Genomic DNA, 22,281 nt, shown 5'->3' on the forward strand with positions numbered 1-22,281 from the left:
CTAGTTAATCATACAGGGGATTTCTAATCACTCAGGAAATCCTGTTGTCTCTATTAGATGTGCAGTTTATCCCAGAGATGGAAAACGCCTGGGATCACAGATCCCTGGATCCACCTTCCTTTGATGTCTCAGGAGCAAAATACCTAGGATCACAGGTTTACCATGCAGAGGGGTTTAAGCTTGCCTCTGGTGCTTATTTAAAGAAGAGCACCTTACTCATGAGTGGGGCAGTGTACCTACTTCAAAAATAGAGAGAGATTTGCCCAAGAAAACTGAAGTGAAATTTAAGGTAGTAATGAAAGTAATCAAGAGAAATGTTATTTTTTCATTATCTCTTGTTATGATTGATCGGAGAAAGTTCCCCAGTAAAGTTTCATATACTGATATTTGTTGTTAAAAAAGTGTTAAGAGTACAGGTTTATTGAAACTTGAGTTATGTTATGCTCATTACTTTGTTTTTCTACAGGGTTTTCATAAAAAAGAAAATCATCCTACTGTCCTTTTATTGTTCATCAGTGATATTTTAAACAAACCAAATCCATAGACCATGTTGTAACTGTGATAGTTATACCTGGCTTACCTAATAGGATTGTTGCAAAATGTGTAGAATCATGCTCTGAAAAGGCATTTTATAAAAATGTACAATAAGGTAGACCTGGTTTTTAAGGACACTGAGAAAACTCATATTCAAATTTTTTATCTCCATATTTTGAAATATAGAAGCAGAAGTGAAATGTTGGGTTGTAGACTTTATCATAATTTTTTTAGAAGTGAAAAACTTCACAGCTGTCTCTTCAATTTCCTGTATTTCATCAGAATTCCTTTGATGATCACTGCTCCAGAATCCTCTGCCAAACTCCCTCTGAAATACCATCTCCTTAAATCACTTCACTGCAAATAAGAACATATAGTTTTGCAGAAAGCGATCATGATTTATCACACAGTTCTTTTCTCTCACAAGCTTTCAGAAAAGGGAAATTTGAATTCTTAATAACCTCTACTTAGAGGTTTCTCATCAACCTGAAGCTTCCCTGACCACCTTAGGAGTATGTTCCTCATTATATTAAAACATATATCTTATGTTTCACTGAATAAGATTTGTAAACTGAGGTATACCCCCACTAGCTACTTTAATACATCAATTTAATTCATACCATATAGCACAATTACGTTGTTTAAATTGACTTCAGTGTGTTTCAGTTAAAAATTCACAATTGAAATTTATTTAGTAAACATAACAATTTTAAAATAACCCAATGGGAAAAGTAAATCATAAAATTAACTATGTTGACTCACTGCAAATGGGGATTTGTTTGGAGGAAGAAAACCAAAGGTCAGGCTGCTTAGGTTTTGACTGTCACGTGATTACTTCACAAAAAGGCTGTGTTGTTCAGCCTTTAATGGTGAACCGTTAAAGTCTGTTGGAGCTCATCTTGTAGACTTTCCCTGATCTACTGTAAATGCTAAGTCTGATACCAGTTACTTTTGTTAAACCTAAAATTGCGATTTTCAAATGCTTTAAAAATTCACTCACTTAAAATCCATACCCTTTATTATGTTGCTTTTTTTGGGAGGTGGGTACCAGGAATTGAACTCGTGTCGTTGTGCTTGCGAGGCAGGCCCTGGAACCACTGAACTAAATCCCCGGCCCTTCCATAACCTTTATTGTCAATTGCTACATGCTATTTACTACATTGATTAAATGTTTGCATATGTTATATCATTCGATTCTCATAACATTATCCCCAGCAGATTGATACCATTATCACCATTTCAGAAAAGGAAACTGAAGCTCAGCAGTTTACACATATGTCACATGTAGAAGGAGACAAGTTAGGGAATGGAAGGAGAGCTGAGATGTTTGTTTACCTCCCATGCCTGTTTTTGTTTTTTGTTTTTTGTTTTGGGTACTGGGAATCAAACCCAGGTCCTTGTGTTTGTGAGGCAAACGGCAGAATCACTGAGGCAAATCCCGGGCCCCTCCATACCTGTTCTTAAGGCTTAGCTGTATTTCTACTCATAGATTTTTCTCTTTATATTTTAATAACTTATTAATCTTGTTCAATATTTAACTCATATAATTTTCATTTTATAATTATGGCAGATGGTGAAAAAAAGTGCTGTAAGAGCCTGGATCCTATGTCTATTTCTCTGTGCTATTTCTCGTTAAGAAATGTATGTACCTTTATGTAGAGCAGCTGAATCATTGCAAACTTATATTTTCAGTCATTTCATGAAGCTTTAGTGCATAAGCTATTACATGCCATTATAAGACTACCTTCATTAATCGTAGCATGAACTTCTTACTCAGCAATAAGTTAAAACGTTGTTTTTCATCCTGGTGTGGTGGTACCTTCCAGTAATCTCAGCTACTTTGTTTTTAGGAGGATCAGAAATTTGAGGACAGGAGACTCTGCCTCAAAAAAAAAAAAAGTGACTTTTAATTATCCATTTAACAAAAAAACTGTATTTAATGACATCTTTATGATTCTGGATAAGACATCCCTATGCACCTAGCATATGTCAAACTTCAGATTTCTACCTGAAAACATTCTCATGAAATAACTGCAATAATGTTAATTTGCTTTGTTATACTGTTCAGTAATGATCATTTCCATTTTGGCTTTAAAGCTACACACTGTAGTATATAGAGGGCAGTCAAGTGTCACATAGCATTTTGGCAGCAACAGACTGCATAGGTGATAGTGGTCTCCTAGGATAAAGGATGTAAAAGTTCCTCTTGCCTAGTATTTACACCTTCATTTCTGTGTTTAGATCTCCTTAGATTCACTACAACTTACCATTTTGTTACAGTGTTGGGGACAGTAACACGCTACAGGCAGGCTGGTAGCCTAGGTGATGTGGTCTATACCACATAGGTATGTGGCATGCTGTACCATTAAGTCTTGAAAATACACTGTGTTGTATCCACAGTGACTACAATTGCCCAATGACACATTTCTTCACACATCATCAATTGATGTAACTATAATATATTTATCATTTATGAATATTTTCATTTTTATTGATATGGGGAGAATATATCATTATGTTCTTCTTTTACATACATTCTTTATATGTTTCCACAGTATTGTAAATTTTTAGGATGAGAATTCATACGGGAAAATGTAGAAAAAAATTTTAGGAAAACATGTTAGTAAGAACAAAGCATCTTAAAGGCAAAATAGATAAAAATTGGATATTGTTCATTTCTTTTCATAAAAGAAGTAAAATATGCAAGGAAAGGTGGCCTTTTTGCGGGGTGGGAGAACGGGCTGGGGGACATGGTAGGCAAGTGTTCTATTGATGAGCTAATCCCCTGTCCATTTAACAGTAATTTCAGTTCTTAGTAAATACATTACTGAATAATGACAATTTCAGAAGAAACTTACCTTAATGACTAAAGTAATATATCCTTTCTTTTAAACATACCAATAAAAAAGAAAACAGCACAACTTGGTGATTGCAATGATTTATTTGAGATTGCCTTTTTGAATGTCTTCTCATTTTTTGACTCACTGAAATTACATTTGATGTCTTCTAAGTCACATAGTCTTACTCTCATTCTGTATTACTAGACAGCATACTCTTTCTAACAAAATTTGGGACAGGTGAATCAATACTTTCTCAGTTCTGTCAAATCTTAGTCCCAGTATTTTTATAGCCTGTGCATTTTCTTTTAAGATTTTATTTTCCTCCTAAGTGGACATTGTCTTCCTAAGAGATGACTCACAAATTGAAGAGATTAGACCTCACCTTCAGCAGTGCCATTTTTTTTGTTGTTCTACTCTTTTCCTTTTCATTCCACCCCATCCCTTCTGGCCTGATTTGAGATGGGAATTTTGGCATTTTCAAGTTAGAGCTGCCTTCATTTAAACAGGTTACAGGGATGACTTGTGTTAGAAGAAAACAGCATAAGTAACCACCAACTTAGAGCATTCTGAGCAAAGAACCTTCACTTGTAGCCTGCTGACAAACTGCTTCTTCTAAGGCATACAATTTCACACACATTACACTCCAAAAGTGCTTGTCTTTTCTTACAATGCAGCTTTTCTTTTCAGTTCTTTGTTTTTTCTTTTCAGAAACACAAAGCACATATTACTTCATTGAGCAATCTTCTTTTCTAATGGATTTTCCTAAGAAACTAAGGGAGGAAATACACAATTTCGAGAGCTACTAAGAAATGAGTGTTTGATTAAAGCAATCTTATAGCACTTAAGCCTTTCTCATTATTCACATTAGCCCTCTGAATAGTTATGTGGGTAATTATCTTTATGAAAAAAACAGGAAAAATCAGTGTTGCTAGAAAATTAATATTTACAAATAATTATTAATTTTTATTTTTGTCTTTTTACTACAAGAAAAATATATTATACGTTTTGCATTTAAAACCGTGTTTGCATTTAAAATAGTTTCAGATACACAGAAAGCACTAAATATGTGTTGAATGATGATGGAGAGGAAAAGCAAATTTAGTCAAATGGCTCCTCCAGAAGTCTTTTGTCCATTGCTAGGGTGATAAACACAAGAAACTCTCACATGTAAACAATACCTTGTAGTTCAAAGGAAAAATTTATTACAAAGATAAACATCGTGCGAATTTTAATTTCTCCAATTACTTCTGGATTGTAATTGTGTCCTTCATAAATGGTACTAGCAGCCAATTTTTTCATATTATTCTATGCCTCCTTTTAACATGGTAAGTGTCGTCTCTGGCTTAGATAATACTCCCCTGCAAGTGTCAGTTATATAAATTCTCTGCTTTAAGAATACTATTTATAACAAGAGCCACAAAATTTGTCCTTTCTCTCTGTCAAACCTTTCTCTTCCTCACCATGATTTCTATTGTTCTTTCCCAAATAATTTCTTATTCTCTCATAATATTTTATACCTAACAGCTAATCCACAAGGCTTTTGCAAATAAATCAATGATAATAGTTAGTTTAAAAATTCCTGATATGCTAAAATATTAGACAATCATAAAAGTTGCCCTCAGAAATGGAAGAATACTTTCTTAGATCTCTTGAGACTGTCCTTGTCTTTCTCTTGCTCTTTCATGTGTACATGGAAATATTCTCAATTAAAGTAGACCACCTGATTGGGAAACTTCCCTCTTTTATCTTCCTTTTGATTACCAACCTCTTTTGCATACCTACTGTATATCAGGCAATACACTAATTAGCAGAGATAGAAAGCTCTGAGCAGAAATCTTGCCCTTGAGAAGTTCAGTCAGATGTATTGCAAGGTCCTCAAATATATAATGTTATGAGTTAGGCACAGCAATTAAGCAATACATATTAGCAATGAACAGAGCTGAAACACTGATGTAAGTGGCTGATTCTGGTCTGGGATGGGATAGTACATTCTGGCAAGCTTATCTAGAAGAAATAACCCTAAGGGCTAAGTCTGAAAAAATGACCAGACTTCTATGAGATAATGGCAGTTAATTTTTAGAAGAGAGGAGAGCATAAGACAGTAAATGAATATAGAAGTAAAATAATTTGGTATTTGTATAAAATACAAGATACAGGAGGAACTAGAAATGAACTCAGAAATGGACCAGGTAGAAATCATGGCGGTTCATGTATGCTATATAACATGGAGAAGAGAGTAAACTGTTTCTGAAAGAAATTGTCAGACAGATAACATATACATTTTTCAAATATGCAAAACACAACATTGGCTAGTTTAAATGGTTAAAGAAGAGATTTTCTTTGGGAAAATATCAGCAGTTTCCAGACTCAAAGGTTAAAAAAAAAATCCAGATAAACGAGGCCTTCAGAAAAATATGATCCAGTAATCTAGAGAGCAAATCTAGAGGACCAGCTAGGTGTGGTAGCACACATCTACAATCCCAGCATTTGGAAGGCTGAGGCTGGAGGATTGCTGCAAATTTGAGGCCAGCTATGGCTACATAGTGAATTCAGGTCCAGCCTGAACTACATAATGAGACTTTGTCTCAAGAAAACAAAATAAAACAATGTAAAAGACCTCTACAAGTTATAAGGATTTGGTTCAGATGAAGCAATTGTAAAATTTTCCCTCTAATTTAATTCCTGTAATGATCTAAGAGGGCATCAAGACTTGATGAAATTTAGTGTTGGACTGCCGTTTGTGAGGGAGGAGAGTGAGATGCACTAAGAGCACATATGTGACTCAGAAGGATTACATCCCCTTGTAGACTTTAAAGTAGGCACAGCAGGTTAGTGGTGATGGGCCAGGTTAATCCTACAGATGGACTCCGAGGCCTCTGAAACACCCATGAGTCATATTTAACATGAACTGTGGAGCAGTACTGGGCCTGCATTACTTTGGGCAAAGACACTCTTGAGCTAAGTCAGTGCTGCTCCCTTTACAGGGCATCTGTGCTATTTTATATTTGCTGTTTTTCTGTAGTTGTTGTGCTGTACCTGTTTCAAGTCAGTCATTTAATGTGTCTCCTGGCTTCAGAAGGTATCTAAATTAGCAATGGTTGCTATGGGATTTGTTCTCAAAGATGTAAAAGCACCATATTTCCATCAAAGTGGATTAGTGCCAACTGTCAGTCTATGCTGACTCGTGTACTATGGAATTTTTGTGGGCAAGGAAAATAATAAAGTCACGAAACAATAAATAATCAAAATTATGACAAAATGCAAGAAAATACTGCTGTTAAATTAAAATATTAAGAGACTGGCTTGCACAAGACGTGATGAAAAGTCCACTCAAGAGAGAAAATATTTGAAAGCTGAAGAATGAGAATGAAAGAGTCAGGTGAAAAGCCTAGAGAAGAGTGTCCAGAACAGAGAGAAGAATAATAGCTTCAAAGATCATCAGTAGAAATCTTCCTCTTGTGCTAACTGATAGAAATGCAGAATGATTGCCTTCCTATTGAAATGAGAGGGACAGCAATTAATACTATCGCTACCACTGAGAATGCAGTAGTCGTTCCTTTTAGGATTTACTGAAAATCTAAACATGTCTGAAAAACAAAATTAAATAAAGAGACATTTCCTTTCAAATATACATTGCAGAAATATGACATTATATAACCGTAACATGAATGTAGATTTACAGCAAATAAACCAAACATCAGAGAGTATCAACATATAGGGTTTAATAAGTTTATGGTAGATTAATAATATATAAATGTATATTTAAATGCTAATTTGTAAGGAAACAAGATTAATTGTGAGCTGTAAAAATGAATCTGATTGTCAGAGTAAGGAAAAGATTTGGCATACACTCTAAGATTTTTATAGAGTAATTAAAAATTTAAGAGATTACTTTAACCATGCTTATTTTGTTCTATTTAAAAGTAGTAAAATTGAAGCTGGAGATGTAGCAAAGTGGTACCACACATGCCTGGCAAGCACAAGGTCCTGAGTTCGATTCGATACCCAGTACTGCAAAACAAAGAAAGTAAAATTATAGTTTATGCACCAAAACTTAAAGAAATTTTTGTAAAGTGCTCACATTGGCTAGTGCAAACATATATTAGGTTCCATTATTTCATCTTTATACTACATTTAGAAAGATAAGTACTGAAAACACGTGCAAGTAAGTTTCATCACAAAGTATATGTTGCTAGAAATAATCTTGTGCAGGCTGAACATCCCTAGTCTGAAATTCTCAAATTTTAAGTGTACAAGAACATGAAGATTTTTATATGCTGATATAAGTGGAAAGGCCCACCCATGGCCTCATGTGATGAATCACACTTAGAACATGGGCACATTGAGCATAGTGGATGTAACTAACCTCATGCAGTGTATGTAAAGCATGCATGAAGCACAGATGAACTTCTCTGCAGACTTGCCCACACCCAAGGCACCCGATTATGTATATATAAATATTACCCATTCCAAGAAACAAAGAAGCAAAAACAACAAGCATTTAAGAAAAGCCGTATTACACCTGTAGTAGACATCATATGTGAGATCTATGGAATTCACTCTCCACATAAAATATTCCTAAATGAATGTAAAGTCAATAAAATACAATGATTTAGCACTGTTAATTTTCATTTCAGTTGTTAACCTTATAAAACTGGAAAATTTATTCATTTGAGTTAGAAAATACTTAATTCAAATATTTAATTGTAATTGCAGCATCATTAAAATGAATAGTTGGCAACGAGAATAAGCATATATATATATTTCATATAAATTTTTATTTATATTTTAAAGAATTTCTCAAATGGTTGGAGAGCATGTATTCCTGTGACTGTGGTAAGATTTTAAATCGTGATAACCTGAAAAACAGTCCCCCAAAGAAATCCATGTCCTATTCTCCAAAACCTGTGAATACATTACTTACAGGAGCCTTTCAGATGTGATTAAATTACACTGTGATGAGAGTGTCCTGATTATCCACAAACTAACCACAAAGGCCCATATCAGAAGGCAGCAAAGGATTAGTTTGGAGACAAGAGGTATGGCAGTCGGAAGGAAGACTAGACTAAGGCACTCTGAAGGTAGAGGGAGGGGCTGCCAGCCAAGGAATGCAGGCAGCCTCCAGCAGCTGTCAAGGCAAGGAAATCAACTTCTCCCTCCAAGCTTCGGAGCAAACACTCTTCTCTGCAGCCTTTTGTTTTCAAAGACTCATTTTGGTTTTTTCACAATATGTGTTGTTTGAAGCCCCCAAGATTGTGATTATTGATTTGAGGTACAATGGAAAACTGAAAGATAATATTACATTTTCTTCTAAGATATTAGATACGGGGGATAAATAATTGTCTACTTAGGATACAGAATACAAAGACATAGTTTTTCTTTCTAAATAAAAATTATCCTATATTTCTGATGCACTATTTTCAAAATATAATCAAACTGTTTCACTCAAGGGCTAACTAGATATGCAATGGAAGATATGTCATTGTACAAAAAAAAAAAGCTATTTTAATTTTCTTTATGACTATATGAAACCCACGGCAAATCTCTGTACAGTGATGGCCACACTGGAAGCATTCAGCGCATCATAACTAACATGATGCGCCCATTTCATTGCACTCATCTGCCGTGTCCTCTGGCAGTCACTGTCCTTGTTCCCAGAGGCTGAGAATTCTGTAGTGCTGCCAGCTTACCCCAAGATCTGAGGGCCCCGGGCATGGTAAAGTTGTGACTTCTCTGTTTCAGATCACCACTACCACTAGACTTTGATTTCTGCCCCACACAGAGCTGGTTCCAAGGGCGTGCACTGTCCGCTGTAGCTCTCCAACCGGTTCTTTCTAATGGGTTTGTTCTCTTTAGCTTCACAGTAACTAAGATACGTTAGGCAAATGTTCTACTGTGTTTCTATGGGTTCTTTTATCATCTAAATTTCTTACTCTGGGTGCCCTTTGGACTTGACCTGTTGGTGCTGGCAATCCCACAAATCAAAAGCAAGTTTATTAGGACTTTGAGTGTTGGATCTTTTTTTTTTTTTCATACTTTCCTCCACTGGTAGCTTTTGGAACTAGTGTGTTTACCAGGCATTTGTTCCCGTGCATAATCAACTTCCTCTGCCCTCAGAGAGGGACCAGTGTCCGTGTATGTTTGTATCAAGCCCTCAGTCCCTTTCATATATTTCATTCAGTACTGACTGAGCTCCTATCATATGGGTCTAATTAAAAAACAATCTAATCCAATCTTTTAGGTTTTTGGTACGGCCCCTGAGGATCAAAGTTTAACAGTGATATACTTTAGAACTTGCTGTCTTAATCCCCAGCCCTCTTTCCCTCATGTGATTCGGTCCCTTTAAATCTCCAGAAGAGTTTTTCCATAGTCTAGATGAAAGTTTAAGGTTTACTCTAAAAAATATAAAAGATTCAAATATTTTTTCTTTAATTGAAATTTGGCATCATATCTGATACCTCACTTTAAATCATATTCTTCCAGAGAAATCTAAGAATTCAAAATTCTTAATGTGACTACATGTTTTTCTGGATTTTTTGTTTGTTTTGTGGGGTTTTTTTGGGGGGTTGTTTGTTTATTTTTGCTTTCAGAGTAGCCTATAATGAGGTCTGGGAATTTTGCTCAGTGGTTGCACCGCCTGCCTTGCAAGCACAAAGTCTCGTGTTCAATCCCCAGTACCCCCGAAAAAAGAATAGCCTATAATGAAGGCAAGCAGTGATGACACAGTATAATATAAAAGATCTAACTTTCTCAGTGTTGTGAAATAGCGATTTTTCTGCGCATATGATCGGGTCTCACATATCACAACCTTTCTTATAAATGTATTCCATGATTGCTTGGAAAATTCTGTAAATCAACATTTTTACCGAAGGTGGGTGTGCAGTTCCCTTTTATGTTCCCTAGAAAGCAAAGCATTGCACTCTAACCATTTGCTTTTTGTGAGAGCATAGACTACACATCCAAATTTCTATGGCAGATATCTTGTCTGTTTTAAGAGCTGCTTCAAGTGCGTTCATTGCTTAGTAACATAGAAACTTCATAGACAGCAGACGTTGTAGTTGGAGAAAAAAAAAGCAAATACCTAATGGAATTATGGAGGGAAGGGATGACTGTGTCTCTCCCAAAAGGCAGATCATAACAGTTCTTTTAGCTTTCCTTATCTTTCAGACAACTGATTTGATGTTGCTTTTCAAGGTAACAGGAAAAATTCACAAGGGAGATCACATTCAAGTTTGTTGGAAATGAAATGTGTTTATTTCTTCAACAAGGGTATTTTTATCCTTGGAAAAATATTCTGCAAGCACCAACAGAATTGCTAACTGGCTACTTGTATACATCAGAGTCTAATAGAAAATTATTATTAAGGATTTGGTCTTGTCCAGATCTGTTACTTACCAACAACTATTCATCCTACCTCATCCAGCTTAACCGCAAGAAACTTTTCTGCCTACCAAAAGAATATCTTTGGAGAAGTTACCATGACAAACTTCAAAATCCCCCCTTCACTTTATCAGGCACTGGCAAATGCTCACATTAAATTGATTTAAATTGACACCTTAATTATGAATGACTGCTTGTGTTGCTCTTTTTTAGAATGAATGGTAAGTGTAGCATGAGAAATACATGTTATTCTGTATCCTTAGGTCTCTCGTGTACCAGTGTTGGCCTTCATTTGTGACTAGCACCAGTTCTGCACACAAATGAGGAGTTTAGGATGTGTTATGGTACTTGATCAAATCTTGCTAGTTGCTGCTCTGGGAATATCAGGTGACATTCTGGAAGTCGAAATAACATCTTTATTCTTAGGCAGTTGCTGGAGAATCATATTTTGTTGTTGTTGTTTGAAGTATTCTGTGATTGAAGCACTGGGCAACACCTCCAGCACCCTCAGACCTTTTAAAAATTTTATTTTGAGACAGGGTGCTACTAAATCTCCCAGGCTAGCTGAATCTTGTGGCATCCGCTGCCCTCCGCCCCAGCTACCATAGTAGCTGGGATTGCAGGCATGTACCACTGTGACCATCTTCAATGGGAGTCTTCCAGTAAAAGTTTCATTTATTATTGATTCTAAAAGTGTTGAAAATCCAGGACTGTTAGGGCCAGTCTATAATACCTTATTTATCTTTTTGTTTCACCTCCTTCTCTCCTTCTCTTTCTTTCCTTTTTTTTCCCTTCCTCTCCTTCTTTTCTTCTTTCCTCCTTCTAACTAATAGAAAGCAGAACTTTTTTTCCTCTCTGACAGATATTAGGCATGAAGAGTCTCATTGCTTACCAGAAATAGTTAAATGAATCTGGTGTTTTAGAAAAGTGATTTGTTTCTTCAAGCACTTAGTTATTTTGACTATTTAAATAAGTAATATGTAGAATTAAAATGTTTCCAGCATACAATGAGTATTAAGGAAAGCTTACTTTAATTATTTTTAAGTCTTCCAGACATTGTGGATATTCAGCTAATCATTGAAAACAAAACCGTGAATCACAGAATTATGAATGTCAAGCTATAAAAATTATTGCATAATATTGATTTAAACTCTTGCAATGTACTACCTGGGTGAGGTTTTAAGAGCTAAAATTCTGACATTGACTGGTATTTATCTTTAAATCCTTTGTATAGATTGTAGACTTTCAAAGGAACTCAGATCTAATTTTGTATTAGTGAGGGTTGCTAGGTAACTATTAGATGCAAATTAATCATTAAACCTTTAGCAGCTCATTCTCTGACTGGAGTGGAAGCTGGAAAGAGTTAGAAGCTGACAGCTCAGCAAATAACCAATTGAGAGTGAATATTCTGGGGTGTTTAATAAAAATAGACCATGATGCCTCTGCTTGGTTTTCTTCCTCTTTGTCATAATCAAAAAAGGAAGATGAAAAATTGCTAGAGAAAATTAAGAGCTAATAGTAAATGCTATCTACTGAGCAAGTACCATATGCCTAAAGTCCAATAAAGTTTATTTTTACTTTTAATTCTTAAACATTTCCAGTACATTGTGACTGTGTTCATCACGGAAGAGTAGGTATGTATACTTATAGATGTTAATTCTTTTTATTCCTCCTCTGCTCACCGTGCTACCCCTCCTTGTGTACAGTATCGTTGTATTCTTGCAGCATTCTGTTTAGTTAGGTGGTATGATTTCTATTTGGTAATTAAGGAACATAAGATTACAGCAGCTTATCCAAATGCCTCTGCTTATGAAGTATTTGAATCCAACACCCTTTGATTTGTGTTTTTGCTCTCTTTGTTCTGCTAAATAAACCAGATATAAATGCCTTCTTGTCAGAGAATTGACAAAAATTAACCAGCTGTTTTTTGCAAAATACTGCCCTGAAGCCTGTTGCTTAATAGATGTGGAATCATGTGTGCTGAAGTTAGCTTGGTTGCAAAAGAGCTTTCGTTGGGAGTGAGACATTAAAAATTGTTTGGGACTTTGTGGTAGAAAAAATTAGGTGATGAAATGCAGTTGTGAGTGGAGAGATCAGCTTCTTCCTATGCCCCGTGCAGGATCTTATTTATGAAGTTTTGCTGCTCTGAATAATTAAGCTTTTACACTACATAGTTCTCTGATTTTGGGATGTTGAATTACCACTAATGTGGTGACTTCATACAAGCTTATTCAGGGACAGTTAGAAGGGCCAGAAATCTTGGAGTTGACATCACAGTGATCTTTTCGGAGACTTCAGAGGAAAATCTGTTTTATGTTTTTTCTCACAGAAGACACTCACATTCCTTGGCTCCTAGTTGCTCCCTTAGTCTTCAAAGCATCTCACTTCAACATCTATTTCTACCTGCCCATCTTTTCTCTTTTTATTGACTCTCTTGTTGCCCTTTTAATCCTCATGATTAGAGTAGGCCCACCTATGTAATTCAGGATCATCTCCATATTTACAAATAAAATTAGTCTCACAGGAGAACTCCCTTGCTCTGATAAATAAAGCATCCACTGGCTGTAGGGATTGGGTTTGGACAACTTTGCAGAGGGCACAGTTATTATTCAGCCTACCACAGGTTTGTTTTAGTTAAGTACAAATTAGTATTTTAAAGAGTATATTTGTACAGAGAATGCACATAAAACTTTGGAATGACAAAGGGTACTTGATTATTAGTCATTGTTTTCATGATATGTCTGTTGTATCTAGAAGGAAATGGATAGCCCATGGCTGATTTAAGACTGATGGATTAAATTGAGGCCTAGGCTCTTACTATTTTCTTCTACAATATAATGTCTTTCTTTCTAGTTACATAAACAAATAATATATAATGAAAATGCCACAAAGTTATCTGTGAAAATGAAAGTGAAGTTTACTTGAGGTCCTATCACCAAAAGAAATTCCACTGACATTAAAATATTATGTAGTTCCTTTTGATGCCCCCCTTAGGGGACTACTATAAATTTATTTGATTCTTTTTAGGGCTTTATTTTAGGTCATAATTTAACGTATAGGTTGTTCAGGTATTCCTTTATTGGTGACAGTTATTATTTTCCTTCATATGTGACAAAGTGAATGCTATTTACATCAGTGATGTCACTTTTGATCTAGTAAAAGTTATTTGCTTTGTTTTACTTTTCAAACAGGAATGTCCACTGGACAAGATAACCTGCTTGAGAAAGGCAGTTAATGGTTTAGGCTATCAAGTAGAGCCACATAAGATTGAACCTGTAACCTTTAGTTCTCTGTCAGAGTGACCAACTAAATATCATCGATGCTTTTAGCATTTACTAGGATTTGAGGTGTGCATGTTATGTATCTATACAGTGATTAATTTGAATTTTCATTACATATACATTGGAGTATCTCACTTCTGTCCCTTGCAGGAACTTCATAAAAGTATTTGCAATAGGAGAAGGAAAATAACGTCAGACTACTTTGAAAATGCGCAATGTTATGTGTATGAACCAGTGCTTGCAGTGGCAGGAAGATATTTTTGTTGCTTGGTAATTTACTTTAATAATCTACTTTAAGCGTTTAGTAGCCACCTTTCTTCAGTGTTTTTCTCTCACCAATTTGCTGATGTTGTTTTATTTAAAAAATCACCAGAAACTTAATTTGCATGAAACTTCATTTTCTCAGAGCTCATTCGGCAGTTCCTCTGCAGCAGGTCCTTTTTTCTTTTATTACTAAGCCCTTCCTCTGACTCCCAGGAAACTTCTCTTCTAGATAATTGTTCTAATTGCTTCTGCTCTGTCCTCTTTCTTAAATCTATTGGGAAGTCTTTTCCTGTTCTCTTCTTTGCATTTCCTTTCATTGCTTTCTGTTTCTCAAACGACATATAAAAAAATTCTGCAACCAAATGCGGGTTGATTTTTTTTGCTTACTTTCTAACTGACCTTTACTTTTCTGTACCTCCCCATAGTGTCCGTGAAATTCTTTAAATCTTAGACTGTCTCCCAATTCAATCTGACATTATAATTTTTATTTTACTTTGTTGAATGTCTTTGAGGAATCCAATGATCGTAATCCTCCAACAACAACAACAAAAATAACATATGGTAGGTATCTTTAAGATACCTACTATATATATGGTCATGTCTTGGCCAGTTATGACAAAACATGAGTTCTTATCTTGAAAATCTTTATGTTCCAGTCATTTAACAAGTCCTTCATATTTACTGTATAATTCATTTATCATATTTATTGTATAATTTCACTTATTATAATGTGTTTCTCTGTGAAAAAAATAGAACCCAGGGGAGAATACCAAAATCTATGAACAAAAATACTTAAAACTAAAGACAAGTTGAATTTTTTTTCCTTTGCTTCTTAGCTTTGTGCTAAATGATCTGTACTTTTGTGAAAGTCCAAATCAATAACGAATTATAATGGAAAGTGCATCTTTTTGTTTCTTGTTATTCTCTTATAATGCTTTCACTTATAAATACTATTTATTTGTTTAATTTTTTATATAAAGCAACCAATTTAACCTTTTAACTGTCATGTTCACCTTTCTAAGCTTCAGAGGAAGATATTAGCTGTAGACTTAACTATCATTTCTTCTCTTTTTTCTTTTTTCATGTGATGGACAAACCAACATAAAGTATTCCATTATTCTAACAGGCATAGCCACATATTGTAATACTAGATCCCCAAATCAGTATTATTAAATCACTAAGAAGTTTCAAAGTGGTAGAATAAAGATTATGTTAAGTCTAAGATTAAGCTGTCACATCAGAGTAATTTGATTTTAAGTCCAGTTCTGCAGCTCCATTAGTAGTCACATCCTTGACAGAGACAAAGTTCATCCAATTTGAGTTCTCGTTGCAGAGAAGTATTGATGTTTTCATGTTACTTTGGTCAGTCAATAAGGTTAAAAGGATAAAGTTTATTTAGTTTTCAACATTGCCTTCTTGAAGTCAAATGTCTATTTAATTAAGTTTTCCGATATTTGGCAAGGAGAGAATGGTAGTGTCAGCTTTCTTCTGCTGGATGTGAAATGGCATCTTGTGAGATTTGGGAAAGATCATCCGCAGTAATATGAAACAGATACACTGTGAATGAATCCTCTAATGAGTGTGGCAGGATGTCCAAATTCCTTGTCAAGGCAGTTAATAATTTTTGAGAGTTTCCTAATTCTAACTGTATAAATTATCTCTTCATGTCTTAAGTATGATATCTGTTTCATCACTAGCTTAGGCTGTTCTGTAAAATTCTGTTTCTTCATATATTGAACAACACACACACATATTATATAATTTTCAAAATTATTTCCAAACCAGAGCTGGTGATAATGAATTCAGAACAGTATGTCTTCTAAAGTAATCATACCATTTTTCTATTCTATGTATTTAAGTGTTTAGTAAATTCTAAATATGCTAACTGTATGTATAAAAAACACAATATGAATTTATTTTTAAGAAAAATTTCCACTTCTCAGATTATGAACTTTTCATTTACTCAATGAATATGTACTGAAATTTTTAGAAAATATAAGCAGAATTTTAAATACTAAACACAATGAATGAGATAGATTAAAAATAGAAGGAATGAAATATTTACCCTTACAGTATATTCTCTATAGTGTAGAAAAGTCAGTAAATATGAGTAATCACTAGAGACATTTATGATCCCTCTTATAAAGGAAACCTCTCATAATACATGAGTCTGATAATGAATTTTTAAGAACAGAATTTCCTGATCAGATACGTCATTAGTGAATCTCCATCTGCCTTCAACCAGCAGTGTCAGGGGATATTCTGTTCCCAGAAGTAGAATCCTTCCTAAGATAGAATTTACTAGTTGGTTACTTGCAAATGATGTTGAATTCTTACAGAAATTTTCCTGCCATAAGAAAAACAAATGACAGGTGGTATAGCTCCAAAGCTTCATGTAATCAGGAACTGTGTCTTTCTTGTCCCTCATCGCATCCCCTTAGGTATCATGTTACCCAATACAATATATACTTAATAGTATGGATAGAAGACTAAATACAAAGATAACCTCAACATTCTTAAAAAGCTTGTCATTATATAGTTATAGTTGTACAGATGTATAAAGGATCGTTGCCATATTAGATGGGTAAAGTAAAAAAAAAACATGCATCTGATTGTGAGGCAGTGGTGTTCAAATGGGGAAGTTAACGATGATGTCAAGGAAGAGGTAATATTCATGATAAAATGGGCTAAAGTATATCTCAGTAAAGGTCTGAATCAAACGTATTTGCTGTTATTTTGTACTATTAAAAATAAATTGAAAAGAAAAATGTATGTTGAAATATCAGAGGTCCCCCCTTACAAGAGGTGTGAGAGGCATTTCCAAGAAAACTATCACCTTAATGTCTCTTACGAATTCTCCAGGAACTGGCCCAATAATTCTACTTGGATTAAGGGCCTACTCTCTCTTTGAACTTGAGCAAGTGACCTCTGTGGGCAAATCAGCAAAAGTTGAAGTTGATAGGGCAGGTTGTAATCTTACCCGCTAGTTCTTTTTTAGAGGGCTTCCCCTACTGCCATGGTACTTCACTTATTCCTGTGATGTTAGCCTGTCATATTCACCACTTAACCACTGTGTTAGTCATTATATTGTTCCATGTACCTGAGATAATCAGCTTACAAGAGAGAAAGTTTCAGTTCACAGTTTTAGAGGTTCCAGGCTATGGCATTTGACCCTCTTGCTTTTGCAGCTATGGTGAGGGAGCATATCAGGGCAAGGACATGTGGTGCAAAACTGTTTACCTCATGGTGAGCCAGGGACTGAAAAAGCAAGAGGAAGAAACAGGGTTCTCATAGTCCCCTTTACTAGCAGGTCCCCAGTAACCTTAACACCACTTAGTAAGTGCCACTTCTTTAAGTTTCTAGCATCTCTCTAAAGCAACACATGGAATTGTCAGACTCTTAAGATCCAGAGCAGAAAATTTCACTTGGGGATTCTAGAGTCTCAGATCCCTCTTAGAATGGGGAGTGCAGTCAGTCTCCAAGAGTCCTCAGTGATGTTTTAACTGATCAGCATTGCTCAGAAATCCAAGTCCAAAGTCTCCTGTGAGACTCAGGATAAATTCCACCCTGACCCCTCCTTGTAAAAACTAAAGAGAAAGTTGCATACTTCCACTGCCTTGGTGAAAAGTAGGCTTGGGTATACATTTCCATTCTACAGAGGAGCAATAGGGAAATACTATGGATTAGACCAAAACAAGAGCAAACCCCCCAGCAAGACATTAAATCCTATCACTGTTTTTCCTGGATAGAGCATACTGTAGAAGTCGTGGGCTCCCACGGGCTCCCTATGCTTTTTTCCTGCAGTACATGTGGCCAAACTCTCAGGCTGGCTCTGGATGTTTCCTACAGCTTCCCTGGCGGAGATCTCACACTCATGACACTTTTTCTTTCCTGGGTTCTCCACTACTGCTTTGGCTTAACTCCTAATTCCACATGCTTCCTTGTCAGGGGATGCTTTCGGGAATTTGAACCTGAAACACTGTCAGGCTTCTCAGGCTTTCCTTTGAAATCTCTTTGAAAGTCTTCGCAACTCCACAATCCTTACATTCTGCAAATTTCACAACCAGCACCTGGTGGGCAATGCCAAGTTTTGCCACCATGTGAGCTATCCCTGGGTAGTCTTGAGCCTTGAATACAGAGCAATCTCAGAGTGCCTTGCTTGCTGAACATGGGGGAGGATCCCCTAAGTAGTCCTGGATGCAGGGCTAAGCACTGGAGGGCTTTCTGCTGAAAAGGCTGTCCTGCAAAATCTTTTTAAGCAAATTTTCCTTTCCTCATCTCTGAGTCTGTGATTGTTGTGGTCTTGAATGGTCCTGAGATGTCACATGATATTTTATTATCTTGATGCAAAGAATTTGGCTTATTTGTAAAGGTTATTGTTATACCCCTGTCACCATATCCTCTTTGTCAGAACCCTTAAACACTCTCCCTTCCTGTTGAAATTGCCAGTTTTTCAGATCCCTCGACTCTGTTCTTGTTTGCTCTTGGATCTCACTGTAAATTTTATTAAATATAGTCATTGGTATCCTTGCCTTTACCTGAGTGCTTTGACACCATGAAATTCCACCAAATTAGCCCATCACTTTTATAGCCAGCCTCCCACAGTATCTCAGACCATCTACAAAATGCAGCCAGAGTACTTCTGAAGTGTAACATGGTGGCCTTCAGTCTAGTTTAAAGAACCCTCATTTCTACCTGAAACCTCCAGCGTCCTTTTTGCTGTTCACATTCACATGAATTTTCTGTTCTTCTCAGCCCCCACCAGAATTGCCACTAAGCTCTGCTGAAAGCCCTCAGTGCTTTCTCTAACCCACTCCTCCAAATTTGTCTGGATTTGTCCCATAAACCCAATTTAAAGGCTTTGCAATCCCATCAGGTATATTCACAATAGTAACCTTCTTGATATCAGTCTTTTTTATTGCTAAAAAAAATGCAGAAATAACAAATTTAGAAAGAGAAAAGTTTAGAATTCCTTGCATAGTGAAAATGGCCATACTACCAACACTGCTATATACATTCAATGCAATGCCAATTGAAATTCCAACACTATATTTCACAGAACTAGAAAAAAAAATCCAAAGATTCATTTGGAACCATAAGAGACCTAGAATAGCAAAAGCCATTTTAGGCAACAGACACATGGCACCAGGTGTAACAATTCCCAATTTGAAACTATACTACAAAGCCACTGTGATAAAAACAGCATGGTACTGGCAAAGAAATAGGCCTGAGGATCAGTGGAACAGACTGGAAGACACAAAAACAAATGCAGATGTACTCAGCTACCTCATCTTTGACAAAGGAGCTGACCATCCTCAGTGGAGGAAAGATAGCCTCTTTAATAAATGGTGTTGGAAAAACTGGATGTCAACCTGCCACAGATTAAAATTAGACCCTTATCTTTCGCCATGCACTAAATTAAAATCCAAATGGATTAAAGATCTAAATATTAAAACAGAAACATTAAACTTGCTGGAAGGTAAGTTAGGCAGAACTCTGGAAGATATTGGTATAGGAAAAGACTTTATGAACAAATCCTCAGTAGCATGGGAACTAGCAGATAGAATCAACAACTGGGATCTCATCTTATTAAAAAGCTGCTGTACTTCGAAAGAAACCATCAGCAGAACTAAGAGACAATCTACAATGTGGGAAAAAATTTTTACCAGCTGTTCCTCAGACAAAGGACTATTATCAAGGATATATAAAGAACTCAAAACAATCAGTCCCCCCAAATATAAAGACCCGATCCAAAAATGGGCATCCGAAATGAACAGACATTTCTCATACAAAGAAGTGAAAGCAGCAAGAAAATATATGAAAAAATGTTCCACATCACTGGTCATTCGAGAGATGCAGATGAAAACAACACTGAGATTCCACCTCACCCCACAAAGAATGGCTGCTATCAAGAAATCACACAATAACAAATGTTGGCGGGGTTGTGGGGAGAAAGGAACCCTCCTCCATTGTTGGTGGGAGTGCAGACTAGTGCAACCACTATGGAAATCAATATGGAGATACCTCAAAGAGCTTGGACTGGAGGTTCCATTTGACCCAGCCATCCCTCTGTTGGGTATCTTTCCAAGAGAACTAAAAGAATCATATCACAGAGAAGTATGTGCACCCATGTTTATAGCGGCACAGTTTGTAATAGCTAAATCTTGGAAACAACCTATTTGCCCATCCGTTGGAAACTGGATAAAGAAGTTGTGGTTTTTCTATAAAATGGAATATTACTCAGCCATAAAGAGCGAGAGAATAGATTCATTCATAGGAAAATGGATACATATTGAAGATATACTCCTAAGTGAAATAAATAAGTCCCACATGTGTAAATACCAAATAGTTTCCCTGGTGTGAATATTCTGCAACAATGCATAAGATTCTAATAAGATTACTGACATTTAGAAATGGGAAGAAAGGAGCTAAAGGTGTAGGGAAGGTGGGATGGGTAGGGGAAGAGTAAAAAGGGAAAAGAAAAAAATGTGAGAGAATGAAAAGATGAAAATAAAGTGTTTGTAGATGGGGAGGGGAGGAGGGGGTGAAGGGAGGGCAGAGGTAAGGGGAAAAAATGAGAATCAAGACTTGTCATGTAGAGGTACAAGATCCCAACAATGAATGTAACTGTACCGTATCCCTAAAATGTACCAATAAACTCAATTAAAGCTGAAAAAAAAAAAAAGAAAGAGAAAAGTTTTATTTTGGCTCCTTTTCATAGCATCCTGTCTGTTTGCTTGCCCATTGTTTTTAGGCCTGGGAAGAAACAGCAAACAATGAGAGCAGACTCTGCCAGAGAAAAACTGCTCACCTTGTAGCTGACCCATCCCCGTTGAGGGATTGTCTCTCATGACCTGAGACCTCCCATTTCGTCCAGCCTCAGTGTTTCCTCCATTTCCCAAAACACCATCCTGGGAGTGATGGGTCTTTGGGTGACATTTAAGATCCAAACTACAGCTACCACAAAAACATTTCTGCCACTTGAAACCCAGAAAAGATCATGAGATGACAGCCAATGATCATCCCTCATAATATTGAGAATCAGGAAATGCTCTTCTAGAGTCTTTTCATTCTGAGCAATTGAGTCATACAGGAGAATAAACTTAATTTTCTCATTGGGCTTTCTAACTCTTCTTTTGAGGCACTAATACCAAAAGTTATTTGACGGTATGAAATTGCACATTATTGACAGTTGTAAACTTCATTGATTCATTCAAACTCATTTATTGAGCTCTAGACAGGATTTTATGCTGGGCATTGGGTAAAGAAGTAAGGCCCAAAGTGACCTTGCAGAGTAGGAAAGAGGTCACATCGTTCTAGCTCTTATGACATTTTCAAATGTAAACCTACACTACTTGTTTTTTACAGCTTATTAATTATATATGAAATAAGTTTTTACATAGTTTTAATTTTTTATGAGTTGATTTTAAGAAATGTATGTGATAAATACATCGGAATAATGTCCGTGTGTGATTCTTCATTTAGCCATGAGGTGTTGCAACTTTTGATTCCAGCTCCTACTTATGAACTGAAATGATGTATTATATCGACTTCCAGAAAATCCACTTCAAAATTATATTTTATGTAAATGGAAGGCTGTTCTTACTCAATGGGTGGTATTATTCAATCCAGTTAAAATTACTTTCTTTTTAACGCTAGAGCTTTGCTTTAAATTAGTTTATCTTGAGGCTTTAGCATCTCACTTAAACCATTAGAGTGCTTCTCCCTCTAGGGACTTTCATTTATGCTTTCCCATTCAACATGTAATCCTATCAGAAATGGTAATAACACACAGTAACATCTGTCATCCAAACAGCTCGTGAGCACTTTGAAATCTGAACTTGACAATGTTTGCAACATCCCTGGGATATATAGCTAGGCAGCTGGATTTACAGAAGGAAAAATAACGTATAGGAAAAAAAGTAGTGCTCTCCACGAGTTTAAGAGAACATTCTGCCATGATGTAACACATACTTTTAAAT

General features: G+C 36.0%; 1 protein-coding gene across 7 annotated transcripts in view; it reads left to right on the forward strand.

Annotated features, from left to right (window-relative positions):
* Positions 1-22,281, forward strand: part of Adgrl3 (adhesion G protein-coupled receptor L3) — an 811,341-nt gene that overhangs the window by 452,961 nt on the left and 336,099 nt on the right. The window lies entirely within an intron of this gene.

The sequence above is a fragment of the Fukomys damarensis genome, unplaced genomic scaffold (assembly GCF_012274545.1).
Source record: "Fukomys damarensis isolate Sample0158 unplaced genomic scaffold, DMR_v1.0_HiC HiC_scaffold_35, whole genome shotgun sequence".
Lineage (NCBI taxonomy): Eukaryota > Metazoa > Chordata > Mammalia > Rodentia > Bathyergidae > Fukomys > Fukomys damarensis.